This window comes from Macrotis lagotis, chromosome 1, assembly GCF_037893015.1.
Source record: "Macrotis lagotis isolate mMagLag1 chromosome 1, bilby.v1.9.chrom.fasta, whole genome shotgun sequence".
Taxonomy (NCBI): Eukaryota; Metazoa; Chordata; class Mammalia; order Peramelemorphia; family Peramelidae; genus Macrotis; species Macrotis lagotis.
Window position 1 is genome coordinate 576,193,880 of NC_133658.1, and position 13,387 is coordinate 576,207,266.

Consider the following 13,387-nt stretch of genomic DNA (forward strand, 5'->3'; position numbering starts at 1 on the left):
CCTAAAGTCTAGGTGAACAATGTTGTGGAAATTTAAAAACAAGCAAACAAAAAACTCATTTAATTCTTCCAAATGTCCTTCTTATGATTTACTATTATACCTACTTTTCCCTAGTACATATGCATGTGCGCGCACACACACACACATACACACACACACACACACACACACACACAACACAAAGACATCCCTATTTGAAAGAAAATCAAGCTGAGAACAGGCTAGCAGGTGTAGCACTTTTTTCCCAAAAATACTTTCTAATTTTTTTATCTTGTTTTATCTTCACAGCATTTCATTTTGATAGATTAAGGCAGATTTTATGCCTGTTTTACAGAAAGAGAAATTGAGGAACAGAGAGGTTGTTCAAAACTAGAATCCAAGTCTGGGAAAAGTCAAAAGATGGAAGATCTTACCTTAATACAAGAATATAGCTGATTGTTTAAGGAAAAGAGAAGCAAGATGAAGGTGGGGAGAATGCTGAGGATGTCAGGAGGAGAGTGAAGGGAATTTCCTGTCTGGGAAAAAATAGGCCTAACATGTTTGGCAAGTATAATGTTGTTATTTGACCTTCATTTCATTCTCAAAGAGGATCAATGATATCACAAGGATGATGTCTTTGTTTCTTTTGTTTTGTTTTGTTTTGTTTTTACAAGGTAATGGGGTTAAGTGACTTGCCCAAGGTCATACAAGTAGGTAATTATTAAGTGTCTGAGATCACATTTGAACTCAGGGTCTTCCTGACTCCAGGGCCAGTGCTTTTTCCACTTCTCCATCTAGCTGCCCCAAGGGTGATGTCTTGACTTATTCATGAATTGGATTTGTGAGGCAGAGTAGTACAAAGTCATAAATGTTAAGGAAGTTTGGGAGAACAGGTTTGAATGTCACCAGAAAAATCTATTGAAGACTAACAGGGATATTGAACCAGAGGTCAGGTCCACTGTGAAGAGGTCAATCCCACCTCTGCCACACATGTGAAATAGAATGTGAATTAGTAGCAATAGTTGACCTGGTTTACTTTTAGTTTTCCAACTGCCAAATCAATATGTGTGACTGGGTCAGAGGCTGGTCACCCCAACAGGGAGCATTAAACTGGAGGAGGGGATCAGAAGGAGGAGCTTGCTAAAAAGAGGAAATGGGGAGAGTTGAGGTATATTAAACACAATGATGAATGACTTCTGCCAGGAACAAGGAGGGAAGCACTCATCTAATTGGTATCTCTAGGAGCCAAACACCTAAAATACAAGAGTCCTAAAAGAGCAATCTTAAATTGTTGAAGTTTAAACTTAATTTATGTTAATACAATACAGGGTTTCCCAAAAGCCATTTTGCCAGTTTAAACTTAAAAATTTAAATTTAAAACTTTGTGGTTTGGGTGTCCTGAAAGTCTTAGTGCCCTTTTAAAGTTAAAATTTTTAAGTTTAAAGATTCTTGTTTTTGTTGATCCAAAAGATTTAGTGATGGGGCTAAGATATTTGATTGACCATAACTATTTATTTGTCTATTGACTGTAGTAGGACAGTTAGAGAGCCAAAAATTGAAAAAAGTCATAAAATGAAAAGGACATTAGAGATCATCTCATTCAGTCCCCTAATTTGCAGTGGCTTTTTTCATAAAGAAAATCTTATTTTCCTAGATAATTGAATACTCAGGATAATAGATACAGAGCTAAAAAAGTTCTTAGAGAGCCAATCTGAAGTCTTTCATCTGACAGATGAGAAAACTGAGGTCCTGAGAAATCAGGTGACTTGCCTAAGAGCACACAGCCACCTCAAGAATCTGTGACATTTTTTAAGTGTATAGACTCCCTCCATGGATATAGATAATAATAATAATGCTACACCTTATTAAGTAGTCTTTATGAGTTTCAGTGAATTAATAAAAATTAACAACATTATAATGAAGAATTAATTATAGGACATAAATTATAATAATTTAAAATTTATTAATTGATTTTACTATTAAATAAAATAATTAATAGAAATGTTAAACTCTTAGCCACTAGTTATGAGCTAGTTGAAAACTTAACAAGGCTGCTTCTTTTACAATAAACACTTTGCTACAGGGTGTGTGCTTGAGAACTTTCTGGGGTTGGTAGAATCTTTCAGGTTCTGCCCTCCCCTGACATAACCAGAGTTACTCACCATACCATAAGGCAACTTTGGAGGATGACTTTAGTCGGAGTTTCTGTTAGGCTGGTGATTTTAACATTCCCAAGGGAGCCAGGATAAGCCAAAAAAAAAACAGGTGTGGAGCAATAGCAATAAAATCTAGTTGTGCTCAGGAATATATGTTTGTAGACGTTAAGGACCAGAGTCAGTAATATGAAGCAGAAAGGATGCTGGATTTTTAGTCTGGGGACCTGCATTTGGATTCTAGTCCTGCTACTGACTGTTTAACCTTGAGAAAGAACAATAATTAGAGCTAAAATTTATATGATGCTTTAGTTTGCAAAATGCTTTACATATACATTCTCACCCTATCCTCACAACATCCCTTCTAGTTGTTAGTCAACTTTTTCAGTCATGCCTAACTCTTCATGAACCCATTTGGGGTTTTCTGGGCAAAACATATTGAAGTGGTTTGCTGTTTCCTTCTCCAGATCAATTTACAATTGAGGAAACTGAGGTAAATAAGGTTAAGTGACTTGCTCAGTATCTCACAGCTAGTAAGTGTCTGAGACCAGATTTGAACTCAGGAAGATTAGTCTTCCTGACTCTAGGACTATCACCCTGTGCACTCTAGCTACCCTGATAAAAATGGGTTAGGGTATTTATTTATTTAATACATTTCTCTTGGGAACTGAGCATCAACTGTAGGTTAAATACTTCCTCACTCTAGTCTGGGCAAAGATCTGATTGGAACTCAGTTCTTCCTGACTCCAGGCCTGGTCCTCTATTCACTGGGCCAGCTTGCTGCTCCAGCAATCCTGTGAAGTACATGCTATTGTTATCCCCATTTTATAGATATGAAAGTTAAGGCACAGAGAGGTTTATTGACTTGCCCAAGGTCATTTAGATAAAAAGAATCTGAGTTTGAGTTAGAACTCAGGATGCTCTTCTATGTTTTTTAACTTAAATTCTTTGGACAATTTCTCCATCTGTAAAATGAACTGGTTGGTCTAGGTGGTCTTTAAGGTCTCCATTAGCCCTAATCTTGATTCTATGAAATTTTGAAATTATCCAGCCCAAACCACTCATCATCACATTAGATGAAGAAATTCAGGTCCTGAAAATTAAGCGATATGTCCAAGATTACATTTACTTGGCAGCAAAATCAGAATTCTCACCCAGATCCTTTGGCTCCAAATCCACTGATTCTTCATTGTTTCAAAAGTAAAATGGACCACCTTTAGAAGTAGGCCAGTCATTACCCCCATTATCCCTGTACTCATGGAATAGTGATAAAGTTTAGTTAACCATAGTCCCATGGACTTCAGCAAAATCGTAACAGTTACAATAATTCCTGAGGACAATGCTTTACCTAAACACAAGTATCACAAGATACTACATATTGCTTGGAATCCTGGCCTAAGTGGACCATCTGAAGGCTTGGCATGAAAGGTAAAGATATTGTCCTCTCTCAAGATTCTACTATTGAGAGAGTGGAGCAATTAAAAAGGGGTAATCAAAAGAATGCAATCCCCAGGAAGTGGGCTGCTTAAGGTTAATCACCTCCCTTTTACCCCATTTCCTGGAGGGAAGTCAGTGTCCTTTTTTTCCTGGTCTTCCCTGGGCCTGAAGATCCTGAATTTTAGAAAGTATGTCTCTTACTGTCTTTTTCTCTCTCAGCTGTCCCATATCCTATTCTAAGACAACAGAAAGTCCAAAATGAGGAAAGATTTAGTCTTTGGAGAAATGTAGGCGTATCACAAAAAAATCATGGACCCCACTCTGGTTGAAAAGTTCCTAAGAATTCATCAAATTTAGCTTTTCTTAACCTGTCCTGTGTCACGGCCCCCTTTGGCAATGCAATGAAGTCTATGGACCTTTTTCAGAGTATTGTTTTTTCTTGTTTAGTAGTTGCTTTTTGGGAAAAAGTCCACTGAGGAGGGGTCACTAGATTCACTAGAGAGTAATAACAACACACAATTTATGATTGATGGGAGAGGTCACAACAAAGCTCTGGGATCTCAACCTCTTTCTGGCCTGTGAGGTATGACTGGAATGTTAGGGCATACCCAGGTGGAGGGCCTTGACTTGGTAAACATGGCAAGAGACAAAGAGCAATTTGCTGGTTGCAGCTCCTGACTTTCCACTTGGAGTATACTTGCCTTGAGCAGCTTGGCTGTTAATTTATTTACTTAAGACATTTGTCTTGGGAAACCTGGAAATTTTCCTTTTTTCCACTCCAGGTCTTGAGGGTAGTCGTCTACATGGCTCAACCATACGAAAAAGGTCAAGGTCCAAGGCTTATGCAAGGAGTAGGTGTGGGTAGCAATGAGGTTGATGGAGGCATCCTCCTCTCTCTGACCCCTAGACACAAAGGTGAGGCTAGTGACTGCAGGAAGGTCTGTTATAATTGCCATTGGGATCTCCTCATGTGAATACTTCTGGCATGGTCAGAAGGTGACATGTTCGGTTTCAGCAAGGTCCCTTCCAGATAGACATAGCAGTCACGCAGAGCTTTGTAGACAACAGCCAGGACCTCTTCAGTGACATACTGCCAAGTTTTCAGGTCATGTTCTCCATCAGGGAGGAACTCTGGCTCCACAATGGGGACGATACTACTCTGCTGACAAATGCTGGCATATTGAGCTAATACATTGGCCTTCTCAATGATGGCAAGTGAGGAAGGTGTATCCCCCCCCAAATATACATAATGCCACTTGGCAAAGTCATTTTTCTTATACTGGGCACAGCACTCATTCAGCTTATCAGACCTTGGATGGTAGTCTCACCATTGGTTTCTGCCAGGAGCAGACACCTTTGCCCACAGTGTCACACTTTGCCTTTCTGACTTTGGGGAAGGGATGACCATCATCAGCTTTTTGGTAGAGTGTCTCATGAAAAAGGACAATACCTCTGATACAGAGGTTCACTTAATCATCTGCTGTCAAAAGTAGTTGTCTATAGAGGCTCCAATTTTTCTCTGTGTTCTCAGTTCCCAGTGAATTGTGGCCACTTTGCAATGTTACAGTGGATTCATCTGCTGCCAAGATTCCCTTGCCCAGAGCAACAATTTTGTGAACTATCTCAGAGAGTTCTTTCTTTTGCTCTGGTGTCAATGCTGGGTATTGGCCAGGCATGTTTTCCTTGGCTGTGCTGGTTGTTTCCTGGCCTCTGAAGGCAAACTACAGGCCTTGTTGGTGGGCTTATGGTCTGGAAGCAGCCTTTTTTATGGTCAGGAACTGAACTTCTGCCCAGAGTAATGTTTTCAAATATACAAAACAAAACATATAGGAATGCCAAGTAAAGCAAGTATATTAAAATACAGATGCTAAAATGTAAAAACAAAAAACTAAAACAAAAATTAAAAAAAAAACAAGTTCATGGACAATATTTTAAGAACCCCTATCTAGTCCAACTTCCCAACAGTGCAGTAATTCCTTCTATAATATCCCCAATAGACAGCCATTCATTCAATCTCTGCTTTAGAACTTCTAGTCACAGTCAACCTATTTCATTTTGGGAATGACTTATAGGAAAAAAACTCTACACAGTAGTTAAATATAATTCTGTACACTAACATTATATGCAAAAAGTCTGGCTGTATTTTTAATCTTTAATTAAGAGACATTAATAAACTTAAATTACACTAAGATTTTGGGGATGCCCTGAATGTTCCAAAGTTTGTCTAAAGTTCACAATGAATTTTTTATGAATCTCAAGATCCTGGATTCACTTTCTTAAATACCGGGCAGTTCTCTTTGTCTAATTGGGAACCCATCATAGCAGGTCATCACTGGAACCTAGTGGGTTCCAGTCAGACCTTGCAAAGATTAAATGTATAGATGGTAATCCAGGACAAGATCCCAGCAACTCTCCTGGAAGAGATCACTTAAGTACACCTAATTAGCTCTAAATATAAGAAAAATTTGTCCTTTTATTGAGTTGACATCTGTTTCTTCCCTTTTATTGGTCCCAAATTCTGCCCTTTATAGCTAAGCAGAAATCTGATTCCTCCTTTCCCCCAACACATGACTGCCTTCAGCTATGAGAATATAGTGATCAAGTATGTCCTGGATAAAGGAGAAAGGTCTGGATAACCATAGTGATTTAATGCACTTTAAATAGTGCGTTTGAATATTAATACTTATATACATATATATATATATGTACAACATAGCTGTTGTCTTTGTAAAGATTATTACAGATACCTTGATTCAATGACAGTAATAATTAATCCTCTTAATTCATGCATGATGGGTTTTTTAAATTAGCAACATTTTATTGGAAGCCAAAATTAAGTGCTACAGTCATCATGGAGCCAGTGAAACAATTAGAGTTTTATGCCTCGAATTGTATATCATAAGAATATTGACCTGAAAGAAACAGGTCATTCTTAAGTTTAGTAATCTTCCTCATCAGTCAACCACCTTTACAAAATGACTACTACGTGCCAGTTGCTTAGGATTCTGACATATTGTGTGTCCTTATTTAAACCTATCCCTGACCATCAACAATTGTCTTGTCATTGATCTCTGATGACTCTTGAAGACACCGTGAGACTGTTAGCTTTACACAGCCCAACCTTGCTTAAATCCAATTAATTCACAAGTCAAGGCATCACAATCCTTGTGAATTCATTGGTCCCCTTCAAGATTGAAGGATGAGCAACAAGTCAGGTTCTGTCTTTGACATTAAATTTAGAGGTTTAGGACTAGACCTACAATTTTATTGAAATTGGGAACTCCCAGAGGAGGGAAATTCCTCTACCAAGGCAAGTCAGCACAATCTTTGTAATATATAATCTTTGATTAGCTTACTGGAGTTCTGAGAGATTAAGTGATTTGCTCATCTTCTTATGTTCAAATTCAGTTTCAGAGGAGTCCTCCTGATTCCAAACCTGGCATTGTGCCACCTAGTTGCCCTACCTAACATGTGTGACAATATCCCTTTAAGATCATGCAACACTCTTTGCTCTGTCTTCATTGTTTAGTTTTCCAATCCTGTTTGACTCTTTTGTGACCTCTTGTGAGGTTTTTCTTAGCAAAGATACAAGAATGGTTTGCCATTTCCTCTATTTTACAGATGAAAAAACTGAGGCAAACAGGATTAAATGACTTTCCCAGTGTCACACAGTAAATGTCTGAGGTCAGATTTGAATTATTAGCCTCAACTTACCCTTAGGTCTAGCTTCTTTCAATAAAACCCCTCAGGATAATTAAAATCTTCACAGATGTTGTTGTTGATAGTTCTCAGAATTGTTTTCCACAGTGATGAATATGACAATAGCTCAGTTATGTGGTATTTTAAAGTTTACTGAGTATTTTCCTCACAACAATCCCGTCCAGAACAAGTATTACTGTCCCTTGTTTTTATAGTAATAATAATGTTTATCCTTCATTGTCAAAGCAGACTATGTCATAGGGAGAAGATGCCATGACAAGCACATGAAATGGATTTGAGTGAGGGAGGACTGTGCTAAGTCTCCTGCCTCCCTTTCTTCTCCAGAGCTATCTGGGTCCAGTGGCCAGATGTGAATCAGGAGGACTGGAGATGGGCCTGGAAGTGAGGCAATCAGGATTAAGTGACTTGACCAAGATCACACAGCTAGTAAGAGTGAAGTGTCAGAGACCAGCTTTGAACTCCTCTTGACTCCGAAGTCAGTACTCTCTGTTTTAGAGATAAGAAAACTGAAGTGCAAAGATGTTAAATGACTTACTCAAAATCACACAGTTCCTCAGAACTGGGAAACAAACCTTAATCTCTATTCCCAAATCAGTCACTCCTTTCTCCTACTACTTCTTCATTGAATGAGTCACTTTTGTGAACAAATGCCTCTCAATATCTTTCTGTTTGCAAAATCTTCATGTTTGTGAGTCCAGATGAATTCAGTTCAAATTCCCTACAGATCAGAACCAAAATCTGTTCATTTAATTTTTCCTCTGATAGTTGGCTAATTGACCTGGGAGTTTGGATCAGATTTAATATAAATGCTGTGACTTAAACTCTCAAACAAATGTAATTTCAAGCTTGGAATGACAGCAATCCACTGACATATATTTTGAACAACAAATTACATTCTGGTTACCAGAGAAAGGTAGCAGCACCATCCAGTGATGAATTCTGTATTCTGTATACTGGCCAGGGAATATTAATATGCTATAAATGCCCTGTTCCAAAGGCCACATAACACCTAAGCTATGGGAAGATGTAAGTCAAAAACAAGTCAGACAACACTTATTAAGCACAAAACTGTGGACCAGGCATTGTGATAAACAGAGTAAAGGCTATCTGTAATACCAAGAAAATGACTGCACAATCATGACTGTACAGATGAGAGTTGGGACTTCCAGCAACATACATGAACTTTGCTTCATAGAAACAATCTTTTTTGCCTCAGTTGTCCTTGGATGATTAGCCATAAAAGCAAATAGCTGATGTGGAACTTTGAGAAGTTATCCAAATGAAGAACCCAGGAAGCAAAGGTAAAAGACTCAGGTCCTATTTCTTAAAAAGTGCTTACAAACCACTCATATATCTTTGCCAAGACATGACTAATCAACTAAACAACAAAAACAATCTAAATAAATGATGAATGTGAAAAGTCAGGGGAAATAAAAGATGCCTTATTATAGACAAAATAGCAGAAGCTGAATTTGCACAATGGAATGCTATTCAGTATTGTAACTGATACTACACATGATTCCAGGATGCAATCTGCTACCAAGAGCATATATCACTATGGCTATGAAAGTACTGGTGGCAACTGCTAGCATAATGGGTAAAGCCTGGAGTCAGGAAGACCTGAGTTTAAATCTGGTCTCAGTCACTTACTAGTTTTGCAAAGCATGACATCTGTAAATTTAGAGTTCCCACCCCAGGTGTTCACATGGACTATTTGTGCCCGACCTGTGGTAGAGCATTCCATGCTTGCATCGGTCTGATCAGCTATTGTAGGACACACTGTAATTTGTCTCAAACATAGTGACGTCATTTCAATCTTCGTTGATAACAAAGGACAAAAACTAACCAGTTATGCAACCTGGACAAATCTTTTAACCTCTATTTGCCTCAGTTTGTCCAACTGCAAATAGGGATAATAATATCACCTATGTAGCAGGGCTTTGTAAGGATCAAATGAGATATTTATAAAAAGCAATTCATACTGATCCTAGCATAAGTAGGCACATCATCAATGCTTATTCTCCTCCTCCTCTTCCACACTGAATAATTGATTCTTCCTAGAATGGCCTCTTTTATGTCCTTAGCCACGAAGCCCCATCAACAGCTGAAGTTTCATCCCCCCTGGAATAATAAAGGACAGCTACCTTCCTTTCTAGAGAGGAAAAAAACTCACCTATCCTACTTGTTAGGAACTCCATACAATATTGCTCTCAGCATACCAGATATGCCCAGGCATATTCAACTAGGAACCAGAAGCTTTCAATGGCTGTTATTGTGTTGTGAGAAAAGCATGGATTCAATGTCAAAATATATTTTGTCTCAGATTTTGAGAATAACTACCCAACAATTCCCATTTGTTCCTCCTCCTCCCACCTATACTACCTGTAAGAAGCTGTAGAGATTGATTGTTGTCTTTCTCTTAAATAGAACCAGAGTGACATAACTTTGGGAGAGTTAAGGTAAAGTGTGTCTTACTGCAACTGATCAGATCAATGCCAGCTCAGAAGGCTTTACCACAGATTGGGCACAGTAGAGATGGTCTCTAAATTTGCACATATCATGTTTGTGATTAGGTTCTTCCACTGTCCCCTTCCCCACTCTTTTCCAATGTTGTCCCAGGCAGAATAGTTTCCTAAAGAAAGGTTTAGAGAAAAAGCTAGATTATTCTATTGTCAATAAGATTGCTGTTGTGTTTGTCCTTCATTTGAAGGAAATCATGCCGGGGAGATGATGCCAAGACTTTTGAGTGAATTGGACTTCAGTGAGGGGGGGCTGTGCAAAGCCATTAGCCTTGCTTTCTCCTCTGGAGTCATCTGGGTCCAATGACTAGATATGAATCAGGAGGAGATAGCCCTGGATGCAGTGGGAGACCTGACCTTTTAAAACTAAGGTCTTGGGGCGGCTAGGTGGCATAGAGGATAAAGCACCGGCCTTGGAGTCAGGAGTACCTGGGTTCAAATCCGGTCTCAGACACTTAATAATTACCTAGCTGTGTGGCCTTGGGCAAGCCACTTAACCCCATTTGCCTTGCGAAAACCTAAAAAAAAAAGCTAAGGTCTTTAATAAACCTTGGTCTAACTGAGGCAAAGCCCATTCTGTGATTAAGGCTAGGTCAAAGACATAAGGGCTGAGAATGACATTTTTACTTACTCAAAAAAAAATCAAACTGGGAAGGGAAGACCCTCAGGGTTTCTAGCCAAAACAGAAACAAATGCTATTTATAAAAGCCCAAAGAAGACAAAGGTAGATGAAAAACAATCTCTGTTCAGCAGAAGTTTCTATTTTATTGGGGGAGTGAGGAAAAGTTAATAATAGGTAGTAAACTAACAAGAAAATAAACACCAATAAAACCAGTGTCTCTAGAGACTTACAATACAATTTTGTTTTACATGTTTAGGCCCATAGATAATTCCCAATAAAGAAACTGCTCCTACCAAAGCAGATCTACTATTATTCTACATTTCATAGACAAGATAAACCACAAATTCATTTCAATTCAAAAGTATATTTTTAAGCTCAAGGAAATTGATCAGCAAAGCCAACCATGGGTAATAACTGAGGGGTTCTTCAAGGCAAGGGGCGTAGAAACAAGAATAAATCAGTGCAAGGTGACTTACCTGGTAAGGTGGAAGTCCTGAGAATCTGTGTTTTAGAATCAGAATCTTATAAACCCCAGAGGGAAGAGAGATCAGAAAATACTGGAAACTGAGGCCTTGCCTATCCATAATACTGAGTCTGGCAGAGCAAGGCATAGGCAAAGAGACCTAATCTATCACCTGCCATCATAGACATCTATATGAGCACAGTGCTCAAAATATAGCAGGTGTTTAGTATCTTATGATCCTTCCAATTATGCTAGAAAGAACTTTGACTCTGGACCCAAACAACCTGGGTTCAGTTCCCACCATGACTTTTATTTCCAGTGTGACCTTGGACTAATCACTCTGTAAAATTTGTAAATTTGTAAAATTTGTAAACTGAGAGGTACAGACTCAATGACCCTTACTTGTTCCTTCAAACTCTGTGTATATATAATAAAAGTAGAAACATACATTTTTTCCAATAAAATGTACACATTATAACAATGATGTATTTTTAAGTGAAAACTATATATTGTAATACCAAGTCCATTAATTTAGTGAAGCAAAATGTTCAAAATATTTATCATCAATGACTTGGCATTTTTGAAAATGGCAACTACAAACTAGATGGCACAGCAAATAGAAAACACTGGGCTGGGAATCACAAAGACTCATCTTCCCAAGTTCAAATCCAACTTCAGACACTTAGGCTGTGTGACTCTAGACAAGTCACTTAATTCTGTTTGCCTCAGTTTTTTCATCCATAAAATGAAGAAAATGACAAACCTCTTTGCCAAGGAAATTTCAGATGGGGTCACAAAGGGTCAAACATGACTAAAACACTCAACAACAATAATTCTACAAGCTACAAAATGGCATCCATGTGCACAAAGTTCATACTTGCATCCTACTCAACGTGCCAGATAAGCTCACACTTATTGAATAGGCTGTTACTGGTTCAGTTTTAGATTTGCTTTGCAAACATAATTGCCTATTAATAGTATTTTATATTTCTAATAACCCTAATAAGTCTACTTAAACTATTCTACTGACAACCATAGTTTCTACTTCTTTCATGTCAATTATATGTCAGTTATATACACAATTGTATGATATATTCAGCAAATTCATTGATCATCACATTTAAAGACAAAAAACTTTGAAGGACACCTGCACATACAATAAGTTTTTATTAAACATTTCTGGTGTTCTAAGCAGTATGCCCTGAAGGGCAGGTGATAAGTTAAACTGAATAAGCCATAATTCTTATTCTCAAGATTCCTTTTTTTTTCCATTGGGACAATAAGATGTACATAATTAGAATATAAAATATTCTAGGGATTCTATGGGAGTTCAGAGGAAGGAAAGATCACTGTAAAATAGGAATGGTATCTTAGTGGAAATAGCAGAGCATTTGCAGAATAACTGGATTTGGATCCAGGCCCTGACATTTAATATCTGTGTGTCTTTGGGAAAGTCAACTAAGTCCAACAGACTTGAGCATCACTACCCCTTCTCCTGATGGTACCTGTCCAGACTTTATGAACACATTTTTAGGAATAACATGGATGAATGGCCTTTACTCGTTCCAGAGTACATACAGAGGGCATTGATTCCTTTTCTCTCCTTGGGACCATAGCCCTGCCACTCTACAAGGCAGTAGGATCTCCAGGAGGTCATTTTACTTTTCCATTAGGTTGAAGAACAGAAGTGCCAAACTCCTAAGAAGCCCACAAAATTCCCAAATATGTTTCAAATATATTGAAATGTAATCAGAAAATGTTTAATAAAGTTTTTAAAAATCCAATAAAAATCTATAATGTTAATATATGGTTTTCCAAGTCAACATGCAGTCTTCGGGGATCTGTTTCTATTTGAACTTCACACTTCTGGGGAAGAGTGAATTCTTCGTGCTTATTTTTCATTAGTGGAAGTGAGGATTCAGAAGGAATAGTTCAGATTTGAAGTGAGTCAGTTGTGGCAATTACTATCAGAACATGTGGTAGGCTGACAAAAACAAGTAGCCCTGATTGTTGGATGCAGGTCTGACTACCTGAAGGAGGTAGAAAAGTGATATCCACCAATTTCTAGAAAGGAATGATGAGGTAGCAGCTACAAAACAACCAGACCCCGTCTCAGTTGCTCTTTGGAGAGGCAATGATGGTCATACCCCTTGTTTTTAAATTACTTTGGCTTCTTGCTCAGTGTCAACCTGAGCAGCCTCTATCTCCCCAACAATCAAGTCAATGATATGGGCAGTGACCTGTAAGGAAAAGAAAACACGCATGTGTAAAATCTATAGTTTTCAATAAGGTGTATGCATCAAATAATTATAACAAAATTCTAGAGTGCATAATAAGCATCAGTCATCCTCACTTTATCAAAGATATTATTTCGGATTTTAAATCCTGTGTTCTTTTTGCCTATAAGAAAGGAGGCAATGAATGAATAAATGAATGATTAAACATTTAATACACATTTACTATGCTCCAGTTGTTGGAAGAAATATTCTTCGTT

At 38.0% G+C, this 13,387-nt stretch overlaps 1 pseudogene; it reads right to left on the reverse strand.

The window, feature by feature from the left end:
- Nucleotides 1-4,296: 4,296 nt before the first annotated feature.
- LOC141505494 (fructose-bisphosphate aldolase A pseudogene) lies at nt 4,297-5,245 on the reverse strand (annotated as a pseudogene).
- Nucleotides 5,246-13,387: the final 8,142 nt, after the last annotated feature.